Source organism: Pseudophryne corroboree, chromosome 1 (assembly GCF_028390025.1).
Source record: "Pseudophryne corroboree isolate aPseCor3 chromosome 1, aPseCor3.hap2, whole genome shotgun sequence".
Classification (NCBI taxonomy): domain Eukaryota; kingdom Metazoa; phylum Chordata; class Amphibia; order Anura; family Myobatrachidae; genus Pseudophryne; species Pseudophryne corroboree.
Window position 1 is genome coordinate 629,028,757 of NC_086444.1, and position 21,088 is coordinate 629,049,844.

General features: G+C 47.0%; 1 protein-coding gene and 1 long non-coding RNA gene across 3 annotated transcripts in view; one reads left to right on the top strand and one right to left on the bottom strand.

The window, feature by feature from the left end:
• KLF2 (KLF transcription factor 2) overlaps nt 1-21,088 on the bottom strand; it is a 100,101-nt gene that overhangs the window by 54,711 nt on the left and 24,302 nt on the right. The gene's annotated exons all lie outside the window — the stretch shown is intronic.
• LOC134929035 (uncharacterized) overlaps nt 6,400-21,088 on the top strand; it is a 36,082-nt gene continuing 21,393 nt past the window's right edge. Inside the window, exons 1-2 of the long non-coding RNA XR_010178247.1 lie at nt 6,400-6,486; nt 8,871-9,049. This is a non-coding gene — a long non-coding RNA (uncharacterized LOC134929035). The remainder of the gene's footprint in view (nt 6,487-8,870; nt 9,050-21,088) is intronic.

Sequence of the window (21,088 nt, forward strand, 5' to 3'; positions counted from 1 at the left end):
CCTTGAAGTCTTCACTTTTCTTCTCAAAAAGCTCTTCTTAGGGCTTCCCAGAGCAGCCCCTCTGTTATGTGCCTGCTATCTGTTGCACCAATTACAAAACTGAGCTCCTGTGCAGGGAGGCGGGGTTATAGAGGAGGCGGCGCTTTGCATTCTAGGTACAGTCAAAGCTTTTGAGCCTGTTGCTGCCTCGGATCAAGATCCTACTCTACACCCCTATGTCTTTCCTTGTGGAGCACAGTGTACTCCGCAGCAGAAATATATATATATATATATATATATATATATATATACACTGTATATATATTTTTGCTGCTTGTGTTTCATTGATGGTGTGAAACCTTCTGGTTCTCCCCCATTGGTGGAAAAACTATTCTACATCAGCCATAGACCATCGATGATTTTGAATCATTGATGGTTGATGGCCATCCCTACTCTCCAGTCAGAGACAACACCAATGCCAGTGTAACTAATATTAGGGAAAACAAAATCACCAAACTATTGTCATGTTTTAATTAATGATGGAAACCAAAAGCCCGCTATCCAATGGTGGATGGGCTTCCGACAGTAAATCTGATGATGACTAACCTTCACACTGAAATCATGTGATGAAAGTACAACCCCAGTTTTTCACATGCACTAGGATCCATTGTTGCACATGTGCAGTCGAGTTCCACAGTTGTCTTGCATTGTTAGCAGTATTCATCTGTAATTAACCTTTAGGTGGACATTGCATCAGCACCTTTCCTTGGCGGTTAAGATTAGAAAGCGGTCATCGAATGGAATTAAATACTACCATCACCAGAGAAAAACTGAATGTTGTAAACCATCGTCATTTGATGTCCTATCTAAGTTTTAATGCATAGTTTACAGCAAGCATATATTATTCCTTTACTTCATTACCCTTTTGGATCCCCTAAAGTCTGGCTTCTGCCCACCACTGCTCTAAAGAATAAGCTTCCACAGGCAATTGCCTAATGTTTGTTATATGTAAAGGTCACTTCTCCTTAGTTTTGTTGATCATGCTTTACTGTGACAAATCCTCCAGGCTTTTGGCCTCGGTAATCCAGATTTTGGGGGTATCCAATTACCCGCGGTAAATTACTGCTGGTAAGTATCTCGCGGGGGCTATCCAGTTAGCCCCGATAAGTTGGCGGGGTTCGCAGCTTATTGGGGATTTTGCTTCACCTGCCTCAGGCAGGCGAAACCAATTCCCTGAAAAACAGCATCAGGCCGGCGATGACACACAGGTTTCACTGAACCTGTGTATTTTCGGGAGAGTTTTGTTTTGTTTTTTGTCCGGGTGACCTAATAGGATGATACAAAAAAAAAAATATTATTGAAAAATCAAGAAGAAAATCTGTTTTTCACTCTCGATGTTTCTTCACAACTAATTGTATACCCCCTTTACCTTATTATTGTCTAACTTCTAATAGGCTATTCAGCAATGGTCATTTACAAAAGAGCGAATGCATATGTTATGTATGTTTGCATGGATATATTTGTATGTATGGGTATGATCTGTGATGGGAGGGAAGATTTTGCATACTCTGCCTGGCGATTCCTTCCTTGCTGATGAATTTGTTAATTTTAATGAGATTTAAGGGGAAGAGAAGGCACATTGGGGGACGGTCTCATTGCGCATGGGTCTTCTGAACAATTTTTCTTATATAGAACAATTTCTGTATTATTGAATCGGATACAAATTAGGCCTCAGAATCTGTTATGTATGGATTGGATTTGCAACTTTCAATTGAGCTTCCTACAGTGGCGGATCTAGACTTAACTTTTAGGGGGGGGCAGTTTAAGAATGATGACTCCTCCCCCTAATCATAGCCCCTCCCACTTAGTAATGCCCTTCCCGTTCGCTTCTAAAATTTCCTATTGTTGCCATTACAGGTTGAGTATCCCTTATCCAAAATGCTTGGGACCAGAGGTATTTTGGATATCGGATTTTTTCGTATTTTGGAATAATTGCATACCATAATGAGATATCATGGCAATGGGACCTAAATCTAAGCACAGAATGCATTTATGTTTTATATGCACCTTATACACACAGCCTGAAGGTAATTTTAGCCAATATTTTTTATAACTTTGGGCATTAAACAAAGTGTGTCTACATTCACACAATTCATTTATGTTTCATATACACCTTATACACACAGCCTGAAGGTAATTTAATACAATATTTTTAATAACTGTGTGTATTAAACAAAGTTTGTGTACACTGAGCCATCAGAAAACAAAAGTTTCACTATCTCACTCTCGCTCAAAAAAGTCCGTATTTCGGAATATTCCGTATTTCGGATATTTGGATATGGGATACTCAACCTGTATTAATAAAATGTTGCCAGTTAGTGGAGAGAACCCTGCGCACTGGTGATACAGACTGGTGATTTGCCATTCCTTCCATCAGGGGTGGTAGAGGCTAAGACAGTAGGGCAATTTAAACATGCATGGGCTAGACATAAGGATCTCCTTACAAAGAAATAAGGATAAAATAAGGTTAGAGATAAAAATAATGTAAAAAAAAAAAGGGGCAGACTAGATGGGCCAAGTGGTTCTTATCTGCCGAAAAATTCTATGTTTCTACAGCACACAGAATGAGCCGAAATTCACATTATAGCACACTGAATGAGCCGAAATTCACATTATAGCACACTGTATGAGCCGAAATTCACATTATAGCACACTGAATGAGCTGAAATTCACATTGTAGCACACTGAATGAGCCGAAATTCACATTATAGCACACTGAATGAGCCGAAATTCACATTATAGCACACTGAATGAGCCGAAATTCACATTATAGCACACTGTATGAGCCGAAATTCACATTATAGCACACTGTATGAGCTAAAATTCACATTATAGCACACTGAATGAGCCGAAATTCACATTGTAGCACACTGAATGAGCCGAAATTCACATTATAGCACACTGAATGAGCCAAAATTCACATTATAGCACACTGTATGAGCCGAAATTCACAATATAGCACACTGTATGAGCCGAAATTCACATTATAGCACACTGAATGAGCTGAAATTCACATTGTAGCACACTGAATGAGCCGAAATTCACATTATAGCACACTGTATAAGCCGAAATTCACATTATAGCACACTGTATGAGCTGAAATTCACATTGTAGCACACTGAATGAGCTGAAATTCACATTGTAGCACACACTGAATGAGCCGAAATTCACATTGTAGCACACTGAATGAGCCGAAATTCACATTGTAGCACACTGAATGAGCCAAAATTCACATTGTAGCACACTGAATGAGCCGAAACTCACATCGTAGCACACTGAATGAGCCGAAACTCACATTGTGGCACACTGAATGAGCCGAAATTCACATTATAGCACACTGTATGAGCCGAAATTCACATTGTAGCACACTGTATGAGCTGAAATTCACATTGTAGCACACAGAATGAGCCGAAATTCACATTATAGCACACCGAATGAGCCGACATTCACATTGTAGCACACTGAATGAGCCGAAATTCACATTGTAGCACACTGAATGAGCCGAAACTCACATTGTGGCACACTGAATGAGCCGAAATTCACATTATAGCACACTGAATGAGCCGAAATTCACATTATAGCACACTGAATGAGCCGAAATTCACATTACAGTACACTGAATGAGCCAAAATAATGCAGGCACTGGGGGCAAGGGGAATCCTACCCCCATATTAACTTACACTGGGGCAGCGAGGGAAAAAAACACAGGGGGGAGACGTGGCACACACACACTTTAGCTAGGAGGGGGGACATATCATACACTTTAGTTAGGAGAAGAGGGGGGAGAAATGGCACACAGACACTTTAGCTAGGAGGGGAGGGGGGAGACATGGAACACAGACGCTTTAGTTAGGAGGGGAGACATGGCACACACACTTTAGCTAGCAAGCTAGGAGGAGAAGGGGGGGTGGAAGATATGACACACACACACACACACACACACACACACACACACACACACACACACACACACACTTTAGCTAGCAAGCTAGGAGGAGAAGGGGGGGTGGAAGATATGACACACATACACACACACACACACACACACACACACACTTTAGCTTGGAGGGGAGGAGACATGGCATACACTGACACCTACTCATATTCTGTCCGCAGCAGCATGAGGAGTCGGGATGGAGGCTGGGTCCCGCCACAGTGTTGGGAACAGGGTGGAGAGCGGTGCAGCGCGGCGGGGGTAGGGGAGAGAGAGAGCGTCCTGACGCGCGTACAGGGAGGAGGAGGCATGGTCAGAACGGACGGCAGAGGCAGCAGTGTATACAATCACTGTAGCCTGTCCCCGCCGGCCTCTGTTCTGACCACGCCCCCTCCTCCCTGTACGCGCGTCAGGACGCTCTGTCTCTCCCCTTCCCCCGCCGCGCTGCACCGCTCTCCACCCCGTTCCCAACACCGCGGCGGGACCCGGCCTCTATCCCGGTGCCGGTATGTGTAGGGGGGGAGTTCGCCCTAATCGCCCCCCGCTAAATCCGCCACTGGCTTCCTATGGGAATCAGTTTTTGTAGCTTCATTCTGACAAATGAACTGAAAACACTCAGACATACAAAAGTGATACATGTATAAAGGCAGACATGAATGAGCAGAGCAGATCAGGTCAGTAATGAAGGGATTGGCCCTAAAGTGGTAATTAGGGGTGTCATTCTGACCCGATCGCACGCTGCAGTTTATCGCAGCAGTGCGATCGGGTCAGAACTGTGCATGCGCCGGCGCATGACAGACAGTCGAAGGCCATCGGGCCGCTACGATTGCCTCTGTCTGATTGACAGGCAGAGACGGTCACTGGGCGGGGAGTGGGGGGGGGGGGTGGGTGGCGCCGTTTGGCCGCCGTTTCGAGGGCATGGTCTGGCCAACGCAGGCATGGCCGGACTGAACGGAGGTTGGGCCGCAGCGGCTGCGTGACATCACGCACAGCCACTGCGGTGCCGGGGAGCGACGAGTAGCTCCCGGCCAGCAAGCTAAAGCTGCGCAGGTTGGGAGCTACTCTTGAAGTGCAAAGGCATCGCCACTGTGCAACGCCTTTACACTCCTGTGGGGGGGGGGGGCACTGACATGCGGGGCGGGATAGCCCTGTGCTGGGCGTCCCCCCGCATGTCAGTGTGAATGATCGTAGCTGTGCTAAATTTAGCACAGCTACGATCATCTCGGAATGACCCCCAGAAGTTGTTAGCATTTCCACAATGTGCATTTCCAGCTGGATCTGCAAACCCATTATGCAGAAAGTTCCTCGGGACATTTGAGGGATCCTTCACATGCGTGAGTTCTCAAACACTCATCGATAAGCACATAAGAAGAAATACATGCTTCCAGACATGTCAAACTTCCTATATCTGGAGGTGAAGTGTGTGCATCCAAGAGCTCTGGGATGTTGCCAGTTGTGTAACTGCTACTTACAAACGCCAGAATAAAACCACATATTCCTGGCATATTTATAGATTGTTTAGAGCCCTGAAAGACTGATTGCTGCTTATCTCTTTCTTTCACGACTGATTTTGCTGTTACGTATGAAATGTTTTACAGGGACAAGATCTGTGATAGGAGCTTGTACCTGTGAAGACAAAGTAATAAAGTGATAGCTTCTACCAAGGGCGTAACTACCATAGGTGCAGGGAATGCTGCTGCTATGGGGCACAGAGTTGAAAGGGGCCACCTTCCCTGTCATAATTATATACAAGGGTGTAGCTCCCATAGCTACAGGGAGTGCAGCTGCTATGGGGCTCAGAGCTGAGAGGGGCCATCTTCCCTGTCACAGTAACATGTGTTATATACACAAGCATAGCTACCATATGTGCAGGGAATGCAGCTGCTATGTGGCCCAGAGATTCCCTGTCACATTTACTTGTGTTATATTCAAAGGTGTAGCCATCATAGGTGCAGGGAATGCTGCTGCTATGGGACCCAGATCTGAGATGAGCCCATCTTCCCTGTCACAGTTACATGTGTTATATACACAGGCCGCAGGCGTAGCTACCATAGGTGCAGGGAGTGCAGCTGCTCTTGGGCCCAAAGCTGAAAGGGACCCAACTTCCCTGTCACAGTTACATGTGTTATAAACAAGGGCATAGCCACCATAGGTGCAGGGAATGCAGCTGCTACGGGGCACAGAATTGAGAGGAGCCACCTTCCCTGTCACCAGATATGGATTACAGTAGGGGCAACCATCCCGGGGCCCCCACACAGTCAGCAGAAATGTTCTATTTACAGCAGCGGCCGCAGAGCTTACTGGCCTGGTGAGGATACAGATGGAGGTCAGAGGAACATGTGCTGAGCCCGGATTGGTGAAGCCCAGCACATGCTCCTCTGACCTGAGCAGTGGGTGGGGCTACAACGGACTGCTCTAGTTCTGTCCTGGCTGGCTGCTTGTCCAATGCCCACATAAGATGAGGGAGCCGCTGCAGGACGAGGAGTACAGTACCTCAGTCTGTCTTTATACAGGTGTTTATGTGTGGCCTTGCCTGTTTGTGTGACCCTGCCTGCATGTATATATATATGTGTGTGTGTGTGTGTGTGTGTGTGTGTGTGTGTGTGTGTGTCTGTGTATATATAGGCCACTAGAGTTGGAGAATTTATTCAATCTGTTTCAAGATCCACATATGACCCCTTATCTCTTAATCCTTTGTTAAAAACCTTTAATCGTCTTTTAGACGAGTCAGTGACAAGATTCCAATTAGCCCCTGGAAAGATTCAGAAAAACCTGTCGAGAAGTGAAGCTACAGCTCTGAGAAATCTTGCCCAATATGAAGACATCATCATTAGGCCAGCCGATAAAGGCGGGGCCATCGTAATTCAAGGGATAGGCGAGTATCGCAGTGAAATTGAGCGACAACTTGCGGATGTCGATGTTTACCAAAAATTACCAGGTGACCCTATGAAACGTTACCAAGCGGAACTGCGATCTGTTCTGGAGACAGCTGTCAAAGATGGAGTAATTTCTTCAGCACTTTAGAAAATATTATAGAGAGTATCCTAAAATCCCTGTCCTGTATACGCTGCCCAAGTTGCACAAAAATATGGAAAGGCCACCGGGACGGCCTATTATCTCCGCCCGAGATTCGCTGTACCAGAATATTGCTCAGCTGTTGTATTACATCTTGCAGCCTCTATTATTACTTAAAAAATCGTTCCTTAAAGATACGACTAGTTTCATTAAATTATTACTGGACATTGAACAGGTACTGGAAGGCACCTTAATGTGCTGCTTAGACGTCTGTAACCTTTATACGTCAATACCTCATGATGAGGGATTGGCGTCAATTAAACACTTTCTACACCAGTTTTTAGATACATCTGTGTTTAATCATAGTCTGTTTATGAAATATCTTGAACTAACATTACTTAGGAACTATTTCCTGTATGATAGCCAATACTTCTTGCAACTGCGTGGCTGTGCCATGGGGTCAGCAGTGGCCCCGGCATATGCAAATATATTTATGTTCGGTACAGAGGACCGTATGTTCCTAGATAGACCTGAGGTTAGTCAAAACATTTTGGCGTACACACGGCACATAGATGATATTTTTATTCTATGGACCGGGGGTGCTGACCAGTTTGATTACTTGATGGTGGAGGTTAATGAGATCAATACGCCGATCAAATACACTTACTCATATAGTAGTGAAGTTATGCAGTTTCTAGATGTAAAAGTCATCATCAATGGTGGACGGATTGAAACGGACATCTTTTTTAAAGATGTAGACCGCAATACGTTCCTATTGGCAGGTAGCCACCATCCCTCCTCTCTGAAGCGGGGTCTCCCGCTATCACAGATGATGAGGGTGGCTAGAATCATAAGTGATGAATCTAAGATACCTGAACGTCTAGATGTTTTGATTAATAAATTTATTGCGATGGGGTATGATCGGAATACACTACTATTACAGAAAGAAAAGGTACTTAAGACTCCTAGACCCCAATTGTTGGAATCATCTAGGTGTAATGACAAGCACATTATTCCATGGGTGAGTACGTACACGGTGGCTAGCCCTATTATCAATCAGACCACTAAGGCACTTTGACCTATAATAAAATCAGACAAGGAGTTGGTATGTTTCAAGGAGAATAGACCAATGGCTGCATTTAAACGAGGTTGTAATCTACATGACAGACTGATGATAACTGATATCTCTGGTCGGGGAGTCTCAAGACCCCCTAATGTATATACCAAGCTGCATGGCTGTTATAGTTGTTACAACTGTGTCACATGTCAATATATAACGCCCTGTAAAAGTTTTAAACATCCCAGCTCTAGGAAAATGTTTGACATTCGTCATGTACTTACATGTAAAACCACCCATGTAGTATATGTCATTTATTGTCCTTGCAATCTGTACTATGTGGGTCAAACCACACGTAAATTTAGGGATCGCATGGCCCTCCACCGATCCAGTATCGATTTATCTATACCTGTGAGATCCATTGACCAGCCATTAGCACGCCACTTCAAAATTAAAGGTCATCGGTAATCTGAACTGAGGTACTTTATTATAGATCATATACCAGAATCCCTACGGGGAGGAGATCGGGGTAAGGCATTGCTTCTGGCTGAGTCGCGTTGGATCTTCAGGCTTAATACTATGGTGCCTGATGGGCTTAATGAAAAAATCAATTGGAATAGCATCATGTAATGTTAACAAACAAGCTATGCTTTTGAACAATTGTATAGTATAATATGCTAACACAGTGTATTGATTTTTTTGTGTTTGTCTGCAATGTATATATATTTTCTCTGTATATGTTTTTTTGCATGTTCTTCACATTGTTTATATGTGGGGTAATGTAGGTGTGCTGCTAAATCATTCTATTCTCCCCTATCCCTGTAGGGCGGCCTGTGGCCGGGTTGCCATGGTGAACTCCGGGTCTTGGAGAGCAGGCAGTGTCGTCGTTATGACACCGCCCGGAAGCCCGTACCCAGAAGTGATTCACCAGAGGCGGACCAGCAGCACCGGGCGCGTCTGGGAGGTGAGAGTGGCGTGGACCAGCAGCGGAGGTATATGAGGCGGTAAGTTGCACATGTTTGTTTTATTTTGGTGTTATCTGGAAGAAGGGACTGACACTCCGAAACGTCATAATATACCAGTCTTTTTGTAACTATTTACCCTGTGAGTGCCGTTCATTTCCGCCTTTGGACATGTATATGATTGAGGATTCAGGCACCAGGGGAAGCTGGATGTATAGAAACTGAGTGCTGACTGATTTGGAAGGATATATATACATATTATATATACATATACACACACACACACACACACACACACACACACACACACACACACACACACACACACGTGTGTGTGTGCATGTGCGTGACCCTGCCTATATGTATATATGTATGTATCTATGTGACCTTGTGTGTAGGTGTGTATGTGTGAGATCCTGCCTGTATGTACAGTATGTGTTTATGTGACCTTGCATGTGTGTGTGAGAGAGACCCTGCCTATGTAGGAGAGGTGACAGAGGGGGGTACACACTATCCGATTTTAGCCTAAAAAATAAACGATAATACATAAATGTCGTTATCATTTATTTTTAGGTTTATATCATCTAGTGTGTATGGGGGCAATATTGGTGACCCATGAGCGGTGCGCACTCCCGCATGCTGTTCATCGATCACCAATATTGAGCTGACATGCAGCTCAACCCGTCAATGTCGGGCTGAGCTGCATGTTCAGGAATGCCGGCGGTGACGTCACTGAACGTTATCGTTGAACAATAACATTCAGTGTGTACGCACTATGTCGCTGAACGCTATATCGTTCAACGAAATAGTCATCCGTCGACGGAAATTCCCCATCACCTAGTGTGTATCCGCCTTTTCTATCTATCTAACACAGTAAAACACTTTGATTGTATTGATAGCGGCCCCCACATGTTTGTTGCCCAGGGGCCCCCTCACACCTTAATCCGGCCCTGCCTGTCACAGTTACATGTGTTATATACACGAACATAGCTACCATAGGTGCAGGGAGTGCAGCTGCTATGGGGCCCAGAGCTGAGAGGGGCCCTCCTTCCCTGTCACAGTTACATGTGTTATATACACAGGCGTAGCTACCATAGAGAGTGCAGCTGCTATGGGACCAAGAGCTGAGAGGGGCCCACCTTCCCTGTCACAGTTACATGTGTTATATACAAGGGTGTAGATACCATAGAGAGTGCAGCTGCTATGGGGCCAAGAGCTGAGAGGGGCCACCTTCCCTGCCACAGTTACATGTGTTATATCCATTTTTCACCATTGGGTGGCAAATAGGGATCCTAATAAATTTGTGCTTTGGGGCTACAATATATATACCTGCATATTGTAATGTGGTATAAAATGAACTGGAGACACTATAATCTGGAATAATATTTTATGAATTGTGGGTACTGTGTGGCCTACAAGGATGGATTCTGGGGTTGATGGTGCCCCTAGGCACAACAATAACTGGCGTCCCCTGCCTGCCTAATTTTATTATTTTTATTGAATGGTTATAAACCCTCATTTGATGATAGCCAATTTAATTTTAATTATGTATAGATATTTGCTAAGTAGGACAGCTTGCAGGGGCAGTATGTGCATGTCCTACCCATTTACACTCTATTCAAGATGGCATATGGTACAGAATAGTGGAAATATTTTTTAGTTACTGGTACATTTTGGGCTGACAGTACAAACATAAGCATCCAAGTGCCATCCCCAAACGGGTGGTCTTCTGTATGCCGGCGGTCAGGCTCCCGGCGCTCAGTATACCGGCGCCGGGAGCCCGACAGACGGCATACCGACACTTATTTTCCCTCGTGGGGGTCCACGACCCCCATAGAGGGAGAATAAAATAGTGTGGCGCGCGTAGTGCGCTACCGTGCCCGTAGCGTGGCGAGCGCAGCGAGCCCGCAAGGGGCTCATTTGCGCTCGCCACACTGTCGGTAAGCCGGCGGTCGGCCTCCCGGCGCCGGTATGCTGGTCGCCGGGAGCCCGACCGCCGGCCAGCCGTAGTGAACCCCCCCAAACAAGTGCCTAATTTGCCACTGGTGGAATAATGTGTACTAGCAGCCCTACAGTGTGACATAACATGATCTTGGGCATGGCTATGGTTCATAAAATAAATTAGACCACTATTATGGGGCATAACATTAACAACTTCTGTGGAGAGGTGTCTCTCTCAGTCAAATTAGGACGGGGGCCCTTCAAAATGTTGCTATGGGGCCTACCAGGGCCGGATTGGCCATTAAAGTCATGGGGAGTTTCCTGGGAGGCCAGTTGGATTGCGGGGCCGAATGCAGCATGTGATCCCGCCCCCAGTGGCACGTGAGTGACATTTGCTATAATCCCCGACAGGCATAGGCAGCATGTCAGGACATATCAGAGACAGACAGCAGCTTGGAGGAGCTCAGTGCTTCTGCAGCCGAAGACAGAGCTCCTCCAGTCCCCGGTCGGCACCCGCCCAGACAGAACAGCGCAGCAGAGACTGACACATGGCCATGCACTGCAGTGAGTGGCCGCTCTCTCCTTCCTGTCACTCTAGTCCAGGCCTGCTTGTCTCCTCCCCTCTCCACCCTCAATTTTTCTTTCCTGCTCTGCTCTCTTCCCTCCCTCCCACTGCACCAAAAGCTCTGTGACACCCCATCCCACAGGTTCCCTTCACACTGCTTCAAAGTCCAAACGCCCTCCCCATTCACGGCACCCGCGACCTACCCTCCATCCACAGGCTACCCTCAACAGTATCTCTCCCCTCGGAGCCGCAAACCACCCCTCCCTCCCATTCGCGGTGCCCGCGACCCCCACCCCTCCCCCCAAAGGTGACCCTCTCCTGTAGCTCTCCCTTCAAAGCCCAAAATCACCCCTCCCCCCATTTGCGGCACCCACGACCCCCTCCCCTCCCCCACAGCCTACCCTCTCCAGTATCTCTTCTTTAAGAGCCCCATACCCACCCTCCCCCCATTCGCGGCATGCGCAACCCCCTCCCCCCACAGGTTACCCTCTCCTGTATCTCCCTTCAGAGACCCAAACCACCCCTCCCCCATTTGCGGCACCCACGACTCCCCCCACAGACTACCCTCTCCTGTATCTCTCCCTTCAGAGACCCAAACCACCCCTCCCCTCATTCGCGGCACCCACGAACCCCCCTCCCCCCAACAGGCTACCCTCTCCTGTATCTCTCCCTTCAGAGTTCCAAGCCCACCCCTCCCCCCATTCGTGGCACCCACAACCCCCCATCCCCCCATCCCCCACAGGCTACCCTCTCCTGTATCTCTCCCTTCAGAGACCCAAACCACCCCTCCCCTCATTCGCGGCACCCACGAACCCCCCTCCCCCCAACAGGCTACCCTCTCCTGTATCTCTTCCCCCAGAGCCTCCCATTCGCAGCACCCCACCCCTCCCCCGTACAGGCTCCCCTTTCCGGTATTTCTCCCTTCAGAGCCCCAGACCACCCCTCCCCCCATTTGCGGCACCCACAACCCCCCCCCTCCCCCCACAGGCTACCCTTTACTGTATCTCTCCCTTCAGAGCCCCAAACCACCCCTCCCCCCATTTGGGGCACCCACTAACCCCCCCTCCCCCCACAGGCTATCCTCTCCTGTATCTCTACCCTCAGAGCCCCAAATCCTCCCCTCCCCCCATTCGCAGCACGCACGACCCCCCCCCCCAGGCTACCCTCTCCTGGATCTCTCCCCTCAGAGCCCTAAATCCCCCTCCCCCCTCCGCAGCAACTGTGACCCCTTCCCCCCACCTCCCACACACACACACGGCTGCTATCAAAGAGGGACTGCAGGGATTTCTGCCCTGGGCCCGAACAGAGATGGGGCTCCGCAGCAGATTGTGGAGCATCAGTCAGCGCCATCATTTTAAAGTTGGAGCCGACCGTAAGTCAGTTGCATCTCACAGACCCACAGCCAATCCGAGTGGCCGCCTTGATTAGCTGTCGGTCCGTGAGCTGCGATTGGCTCATGGTCGGTGCTGGTACGGGGGATCTGTTTTCTACCTGCAGTGTTGCGGTTGTGCTTGTCATTTTCAAGGTAGTTTACTCCTTTTCCTGTTTGCAACTCCAGCTGCCCGCTCCGATCAGTAACAGCAGAGTCCACTCCACGGCTTTAGTGCTGCCCAGTCTCCCAAGTGAGAACCTCATGCCTGACCTCTCTCAGGCACCGACCCGGTACTCTGGGAGGAGCAGCATAAAGGGAGGGAGAGGAGCCCCGCACCTCGGCATCTAGCGTGTTTCCACCAACCGCCGCCGCGTTCTGACTTCAGTGTAAGTTGAAAGCAGTTCGGCGGGAGATCCTCATTCCTCCTGGCTGCTTCCACACTGAATTGGAGCAGCACTGAAAGAACGCTGTATAGGAGGAACTCACTGCTGCTACATGCAACAGGCAGCGATGCTTACTTACAAGTTCCATCATCTGTACAGCAGCAGCAGGGTGAGTCCCCGCTGCCATGTATGGGGGTACAGACACAACGGGGGCATTTTTTTTATTTCTGTAGTATTGGGTGCATATAGTGACACCCCTATTGCAGGTGACATTTTGTGATGTACTGTTGCTGTGAGCCTTTGTCCAATGTAAGCATTGTGATATTAACATAGTGGAATCACACAAGTCCAGGAATGCTGGAGCTTGTTGTGCCTCTGCTTTACAGCAACAAATTCCACCATGCCTGAATGGTTGCGTGTGGTCTGGGATATAATGGGGATAGGTGTTGGTGGTGGGGTTACATGATGGATGCAGTGATCCCCAACAAAGGTGGTACTTTACTATACCTGCTTTGGAGCACACTATGGCAATAGTGTGCTCCAAAGCACTTAATTTAAGGTTCAGTAATGTAGTGTAGGGTGTAGAGGGGTCAGTGATGTAGTGTAGAGGAGTCAGTAATGTAGTGTAGGGTGTAGATGGGTCAGTGATGTAGTGTAGAGGAGTCAGTAATCTAGTGTAGGGTGTAGAAGGGTTAGTAGTGTAGGGTGTAGAGGGGTCAGTGATGTAGTGTAGAAGAGTCAGTAGTGTAGTGTAAAGTGTAGAAGGGTCAGTAGTGTAGGGTGTAGAGGGGTTAGTGATGTAGTGTAGAGGAGTCAATAATGTAGTGTAGGGTGTAGAAGGGTCAGTAGTGTAGGGTGTAGAGGGGTTAGTGATGTAGTGTAGAGGAGTCAGTAATGTAGTGTAGAAGGGTAGTAGTGTAGGGTGTAGAGGGGTCAGTGATGTAGTGTAGAGGAGTCAGTAATGTAGTGTAGGGTGTAGAAGGGTCAGTAGTGTAGGGTGTAGAGGGGTTAGTGATGTAGTGTAGAGAAGTCAATAATGTAGTGTAGGGTGTAGAGGGGTCAGTGATGTAGTGTAGAGGAGTCAGTAATGTAGTGTAGGGTGTAGAAGGGTCAGTAGTGTAGGGTGTAGAGGAGTCAGTAATGTAGTGTAGGGTGTAGAAGGGTCAGTAGTGTAGGGTGTAGAGGGGTTAGTGATGTAGTGTAGAGGAGTCAATAATGTAGTGTAGGGTGTAGAGGGGTCAGTGATGTAGTGTAGAGGAATCAGTAATGTAGTGTAGGGTGTAGAAGGGTCAGTAGTGTAGGGTGTAGAGGAGTCAGTAATGTAGTGTAGGGTGTAGAAGGGTCAGTAGTGTAGGGTGTAGAGGGGTTAGTGATGTAGTGTAGAGGAGTCAATAATGTAGTGTAGGGTGTAGAGGGGTCAGTGATGTAGTGTAGAGGAGTCAGTAATGTAGTGTAGGGTGTAGAAGGGTCAGTAGTGTAGGGTGTAGAGGGGTTAGTGATGTAGTGTAGAGGAGTCAATAATGTAGTGTAGGGTGTAGAGGGGTCAGTGATGTAGTGTAGAGGAGTCAGTAATGTAGTGTATGGTGTAGAAGGGTCAGTAGTGTAGGGTGTAGAGGGGTTAGTGATGTAGTGTAGAGGAGTAAATAATGTAGTGTAGGGTGTAGAGGGGTCAGTGATGTAGTGTAGAGGAGTCAGTAATGTAGTGTAGGGTGTAGAGGGGTCAGTGATGTAGTGTAGAGGAGTCAGTAATGTAGTGTATGGTGTAGAAGGGTCAGTAGTGTAGGGTGTAAAGGAGTCAGTAATGTAGTGTAGGGTGTAGAAGGGTCAGTAGTGTAGGGTGTAGAGGGGTTAGTGATGTAGTGTAGAGGAGTCAATAATGTAGTGTAGGGTGTAGAGGGGTCAGTGATGTAGTGTAGAGGAGTCAGTAATGTAGTGTATGGTGTAGAAGGGTCAGTAGTGTAGGGTGTAGAGGGGTTAGTGATGTAGTGTAGAGGAGTCAATAATGTAGTGTAGGGTGTAGAGGGGTCAGTGATGTAGTGTAGAGGAGTCAGTAATGTAGTGTAGGGTGTAGAAGGGTCAGTAGTGTAGGGTGTAGAGGGGTTAGTATTGTAGTGTAGAGGAGTCAATAATGTAGTGTAGGGTGTAGAGGGGTCAGTGATGTAGTGTAGAGGAGTCAGTAATGTAGTGTAGGGTGTAGAAGGGTCAGTAGTGTAGGGTGTAGAGGGGTTAGTGATGTAGTGTAGAGGAGTCAATAATGTAGTGTAGGGTGTAGAGGGGTCAGTGATGTAGTGTAGAGGAATCAGTAATGTAGTGTAGGGTGTAGAAGGGTCAGTAGTGTAGGGTGTAGAGGAGTCAGTAATGTAGTGTAGGGTGTAGAAGGGTCAGTAGTGTAGGGTGTAGAGGGGTTAGTGATGTAGTGTAGAGGAGTCAATAATGTAGTGTAGGGTGTAGAGGGGTCAGTGATGTAGTGTACAGGAGTCAGTAATGTAGTGTAGGGTGTCAAAGGGTCAGTAGTGTAGGGTGTAGAGGGGTTAGTGATGTAGTGTAGAGGAGTCAATAATGTAGTGTAGGGTGTAGAGGGGTCAGTGATGTAGTGTAGAGGAGTCAGTAATGTAGTGTATGGTGTAGAAGGGTCAGTAGTGTAGGGTGTAGAGGGGTTAGTGATGTAGTGTAGAGGAGTCAATAATGTAGTGTAGGGTGTAGAGGGGTCAGTGATGTAGTGTAGAGGAGTCAGTAATGTAGTGTAGGGTGTAGAGGGGTCAGTGATGTAGTGTAGAGGAGTCAGTAATGTAGTGTATGGTGTAGAAGGGTCAGTAGTGTAGGGTGTAGAGGAGTCAGTAATGTAGTGTAGGGTGTAGAAGGGTCAGTAGTGTAGGGTGTAGAGGGGTCAGTGATGTAGTGTAGAGGAGTCAGTAATGTAGTGTATGGTGTAGAAGGGTCAGTAGTGTAGGGTGTAGAGGGGTTAGTGATGTAGTGTAGAGGAGTCAATAATGTAGTGTAGGGTGTAGAGGGGTCAGTGATGTAGTGTAGAGGAGTCAGTAATGTAGTGTAGGGTGTAGAAGGGTCAGTAGTGTAGGGTGTAGAGGAGTCAGTAATGTAGTGTAGGGTGTAGAAGGGTCAGTAGTGTAGGGTGTAGAGGGGTTAGTGATGTAGTGTAGAGGAGTCAATAATGTAGTGTAGGGTGTAGAGGGGTCAGTGATGTAGTGTAGAGGAGTCAGTAATGTAGTGTATGGTGTAGAAGGGTCAGTAGTGTAGGGTGTAGAGGGGTTAGTGATGTAGTGTAGAGGAGTCAATAATGTAGTGTAGGGTGTAGAGGGGTCAGTGTTGTAGTGTAGAGGAGTCAGTAATGTAGTGTAGGGTGTAGAAGGGTCAGTAGTGTAGGGTGTAGAGGGGTTAGTGATGTAGTGTAGGGTGTAGAGGGTTCAGTGATGTAGTGTAGAGGAGTCAGTAATGTAGTGTAGAGTGTAGAAGGGTCAGTAGTGTAGGGTGTAGAGGGGTTAGTGATGTAGTGTAGAGGAGTCAATAATGTAGTGTAGGGTGTAGAGGGGTCAGTGATGTAGTGTAGAGGAGTCAGTAATGTAGTGTATGGTGTAGAAGGGTCAGTAGTGTAGGGTGTAGAGGGGTCAGTGATGTAGTGTAGAGGAGTCAGTAATGTAGTGTAGAGTGTAGAAGGGTCAGTAGTGTAGGGTGTAGAGGGGTTAGTGATGTAGTGTAGAGGAGTCAATAATGTAGTGTAGGGTGTAGAGGGGTCAGTGATGTAGTGTAGAGGAGTCAGTAATGTAGTGTAGGGTGTAGAAGGGTCAGTAGTGTAGGGTGTAGAGGGGTTAGTGATGTAGTGTAGAGGAGTCAATAATGTAGTGTAGGGTGTAGAGGGGTCAGTGATGTAGTGTAGAGGAGTCAGTAATGTAGTGTAGGGTGTAGAAGGGTCAGTAGTGTAGGGTGTAGAGGGGTTAGTGATGTAGTGTAGGGTGTAGAGGGGTCAGTGATGTAGTGTAGAGGGGTCAGTGTTGTAGTGTAGAGGAGTCAGTAATGTAGTGTAGAGTGTAGAAGGGTCAGTAGTGTAGGGTGTAGAGGGGTTAGTGATGTAGTGTAGAGGAGTCAATAATGTAGTGTAGGGTGTAGAGGGGTCAGTGATGTAGTGTAGGGTGTAGAAGGGTCAGTAGTGTAGGGTGTAGAGGGGTCAGTGATGTAGTGTAGAGGAATCAATAATGTAGTGTAGGGTGTAGAAGGGTCAGTAGTGTAGGGTGTAGAGGAGTCAGTAATGTAGTGTAGGGTGTAGAAGGGTCAGTAGTGTAGGGTGTAGAGGGGTTAGTGATGTAGTGTAGAGGAGTCAATAATGTAGTGTAGGGTGTAGAGGGGTCAGTGATGTAGTGTAGAGGAGTCAGTAATGTAGTGTAGGGTGTAGAAGGGTCAGTAGTGTAGGGTGTAGAGGGGTTAGTGATGTAGTGTAGAGGAGTCAATAATGTAGTGTAGGGTGTAGAGGGGTCAGTGATGTAGTGTAGAGGAGTCAGTAATGTAGTGTATGGTGTAGAAGGGTCAGTAGTGTAGGGTGTAGAGGGGTTAGTGATGTAGTGTAGAGGAGTCAATAATGTAGTGTAGGGTGTAGAGGGGTCAGTGATGTAGTGTAGAGGAGTCAGTAATGTAGTGTAGGGTGTAGAAGGGTCAGTAGTGTAGGGTGTAGAGGGGTTAGTGATGTAGTGTAGAGGAGTCAATAATGTAGTGTAGGGTGTAGAGGGGTCAGTGATGTAGTGTAGAGGAGTCAGTAATGTAGTGTAGGGTGTAGAAGGGTCAGTAGTGTAGGGTGTAGAGGGGTTAGTGATGTAGTGTGGAGGAGTCAATAATGTAGTGTAGGGTGTAGAGGGGTCAGTGATGTAGTGTAGAAGAGTCAGTAATGTAGTGTAGGGTGTAGAAGGTTCAGTAGTGTAGGGTGTTGTAGTGTCAGTAATGTAGTGTAGGGTGTAGAGGGGTCAGTGATGTAGTGTAGAGGAGTCAGTAATGTAGTGTAGGGTGTAGAAGGGTCAGTAGTGTAGGGTGTAGAGGGGTTAGTGGTGTAGTGTAGAGGAGTCAGTATTGTAGGGTGTAGAAGGATCAGTAGTGTAGGGTGTAGAGGGGTTAGTGATGTAGTGTAGAGGAGTCAATAATGTAGTGTAGGGTGTAGATGGGTCAGTAATGTAGTGTAGGGTGTAGAGGGGTCAGTTATGTAGTGTAAAGGAGTCAATAATGTAGTGTAGGGTGTAGAGGGGTCAGTGATGTAGTGTAGAGGAGTCAGTAATGTAGTGTAGGGTGTAGAAGGGTCAGTAGTGTAGGGTGTAGAGGGGTCAGTGATGTAGTGTAGAGGAATCAGTAATGTAGTGTAGGGTGTAGAAGGGTCAGTAGTGTAGGGTGTAGAGGGGTCAGTGATGTAGTGTAGAGGAGTCAGTAATGTAGTGTAGGGTGTAGAAGGGTCAGTAGTGTAGGGTGTAGAGGGGTTAGTGATGTAGTGTAGAGGAGTCAGTAATGTAGTGTAGGGTGTAGAAGGGTCAGTAGTGTAGTGTGTAGAGGGGTAAGTGATGTAGTGTAGAGGAGTCAATAATGTAGTGTAGGGTGTAGAGGGGTCAGTGATGTAGTGTAGAGGAGTCAGTAATGTAGTATAGGGTGTAGAAGGGTCAGTAGTGTAGTGTGTAGAGGGGTTAGTGATGTAGTGTAGAGGAGTCAATAATGTAGTGTAGGGTGTAGAGGGGTCAGTGATGTAGTGTAGAGGAGTCAGTAATGTAGTGTAGGGTGTAGAAGGGTCAGTAGTGTAGGGTGTAGAGGGGTTAGTGATGTAGTGTAGAGGAATCAATAATGTAGTGTAGGGTGTAGAGGGGTCAGTGATGTAGTGTAGAAGAGTCAGTAATGTAGTGTAGGGTGTAGAAGGTTCAGTAGTGTAGGGTGTTGTAGTGTCAGTAATGTAGTGTAGGGTGTAGAGGGGTCAGTGATGTAGTGTAGAGGAGTCAGTAATGTTGTGTAGGGTGTAGAAGGGTCAGTAGTGTAGGGTGTAGAGGGGTTAGTGGTGTAGTGTAGAGGAGTCAGTATTGTAGGGTGTAGAAGGATCAGTAGTGTAGGGTGTAGAGGGGTTAGTGATGTAGTGTAGAGGAGTCAATAATGTAGTGTAGGGTGTAGATGGGTCAGTAATGTAGTGTAGGGTGTAGAGGGGTCAGTTATGTAGTGTAAAGGAGTCAATAATGTAGTGTAGGGTGTAGAGGGATCAGTGATGTAGTGTAGAGGAGTCAGTAATGTAGTGTAGGGTGTAGAAGGGTCAGTAGTGTAGGGTGTAGAGGGGTCAGTGATGTAGTGTAGAGGAGTCAGTAATGTAGTGTAGGGTGTAGAAGGGTCAGTAGTGTAGGGTGTAGAGGGGTCAGTGATGTAGTGTAGAGGAATCAGTAATGTAGTGTAGGGTGTAGAAGGGTCAGTAGTGTAGGGTGTAGAGGGGTCAGTGATGTAGTGTAGAGGAGTCAGTAATGTAGTGTAGGGTGTAGAAGGGTCAGTAGTGTAGGGTGTAGAGGGGTTAGTGATGTAGTATAGAGGAGTCAGTAATGTAGTGTAGGGTGTAGAAGGGTCAGTAGTGTAGTGTGTAGAGGGGTAAGTGATGTAGTGTAGAGGAGTCAATAATGTAGTGTAGGGTGTAGAGGGGTCGGTGATGTAGTGTAGAAGAGTCAGTAATGTAGTATAGGGTGTAGAAGGGTCAGTAGTGTAGGGTGTAGAGGGGTTAGTGATGTAGTGTAGAGGAGTCAATAATGTAGTGTAGGGTGTAGAGGGGTCAGTGATGTAGTGTAGAGGAGTCAGTAATGTAGTGTAGGGTGTAGAAGGGTCAGTAGTGTAGGGTGTAGAGGGGTTAGTGATGTAGTGTAGAGGAGTCAGTAATGTAGTGTAGGGTGTAGAAGGTTCAGTAGTGTAGGGTGTTGTAGTGTCAGTAATGTAGTGTAGGGTGTAGAGGGGTCAGTGATGTAGTGTAGAGGAGTCAGTAATGTTGTGTAGGGTGTAGAAGGGTCAGTAGTGTAGGGTGTAGAGGGGTTAGTGGTGTAGTGTAGAGGAGTCAGTATTGTAGGGTGTAGAAGGATCAGTAGTGTAGGGTGTAGAGGGGCTAGTGATGTAGTGTAGAGGAGTCAATAATGTAGTGTAGGGTGTAGATGGGTCAGTAATGTAGTGTAGGGTGTAGAGGGGTCAGTTATGTAGTGTAAAGGAGTCAATAATGTAGTGTAGGCTGTAGAGGGATCAGTGATGTAGTGTAGAGGAGTCAGTAATGTAGTGTAGGGTGTAGAAGGGTCAGTAGTGTAGGGTGTAGAGGGGTCAGTGATGTAGTGTAGAGGAGTCAGTAATGTAGTGTAGGGTGTAGAAGGGTCAGTAGTGTAGGGTGTAGAGGGGTTAGTGATGTAGTGTAGAGGAGTCAGTAATGTAGTGTAGGGTGTAGAAGGGTCAGTAGTGTAGTGTGTAGAGGGGTTAGTGATGTAGTGTAGAGGAGTCAATAATGTAGTGTAGGGTGTAGAGGGGTCAGTGATGTAGTGTAGAGGAGTCAGTAATGTAGTATAGGGTGTAGAAGGGTCAGTAGTGTAGGGTGTAGAGGGGTTAGTGATGTAGTGTAGAGGAGTCAATAATGTAGTGTAGGGTGTAGAGGGGTCAGTGATGTAGTGTAGAGGAGTCAGTAATGTAGTGTAGGGTGTAGAAGGGTCAGTAGTGTAGGGTGTAGAGGGGTTAGTGATGTAGTGTAGAGGAGTCAATAATGTAGTGTAGGGTGTAGAGGGGTCAGTGATGTAGTGAAGAGGAGTCAGTAATGTAGTGTAGGGTGTAGAAGGGTCAGTAGT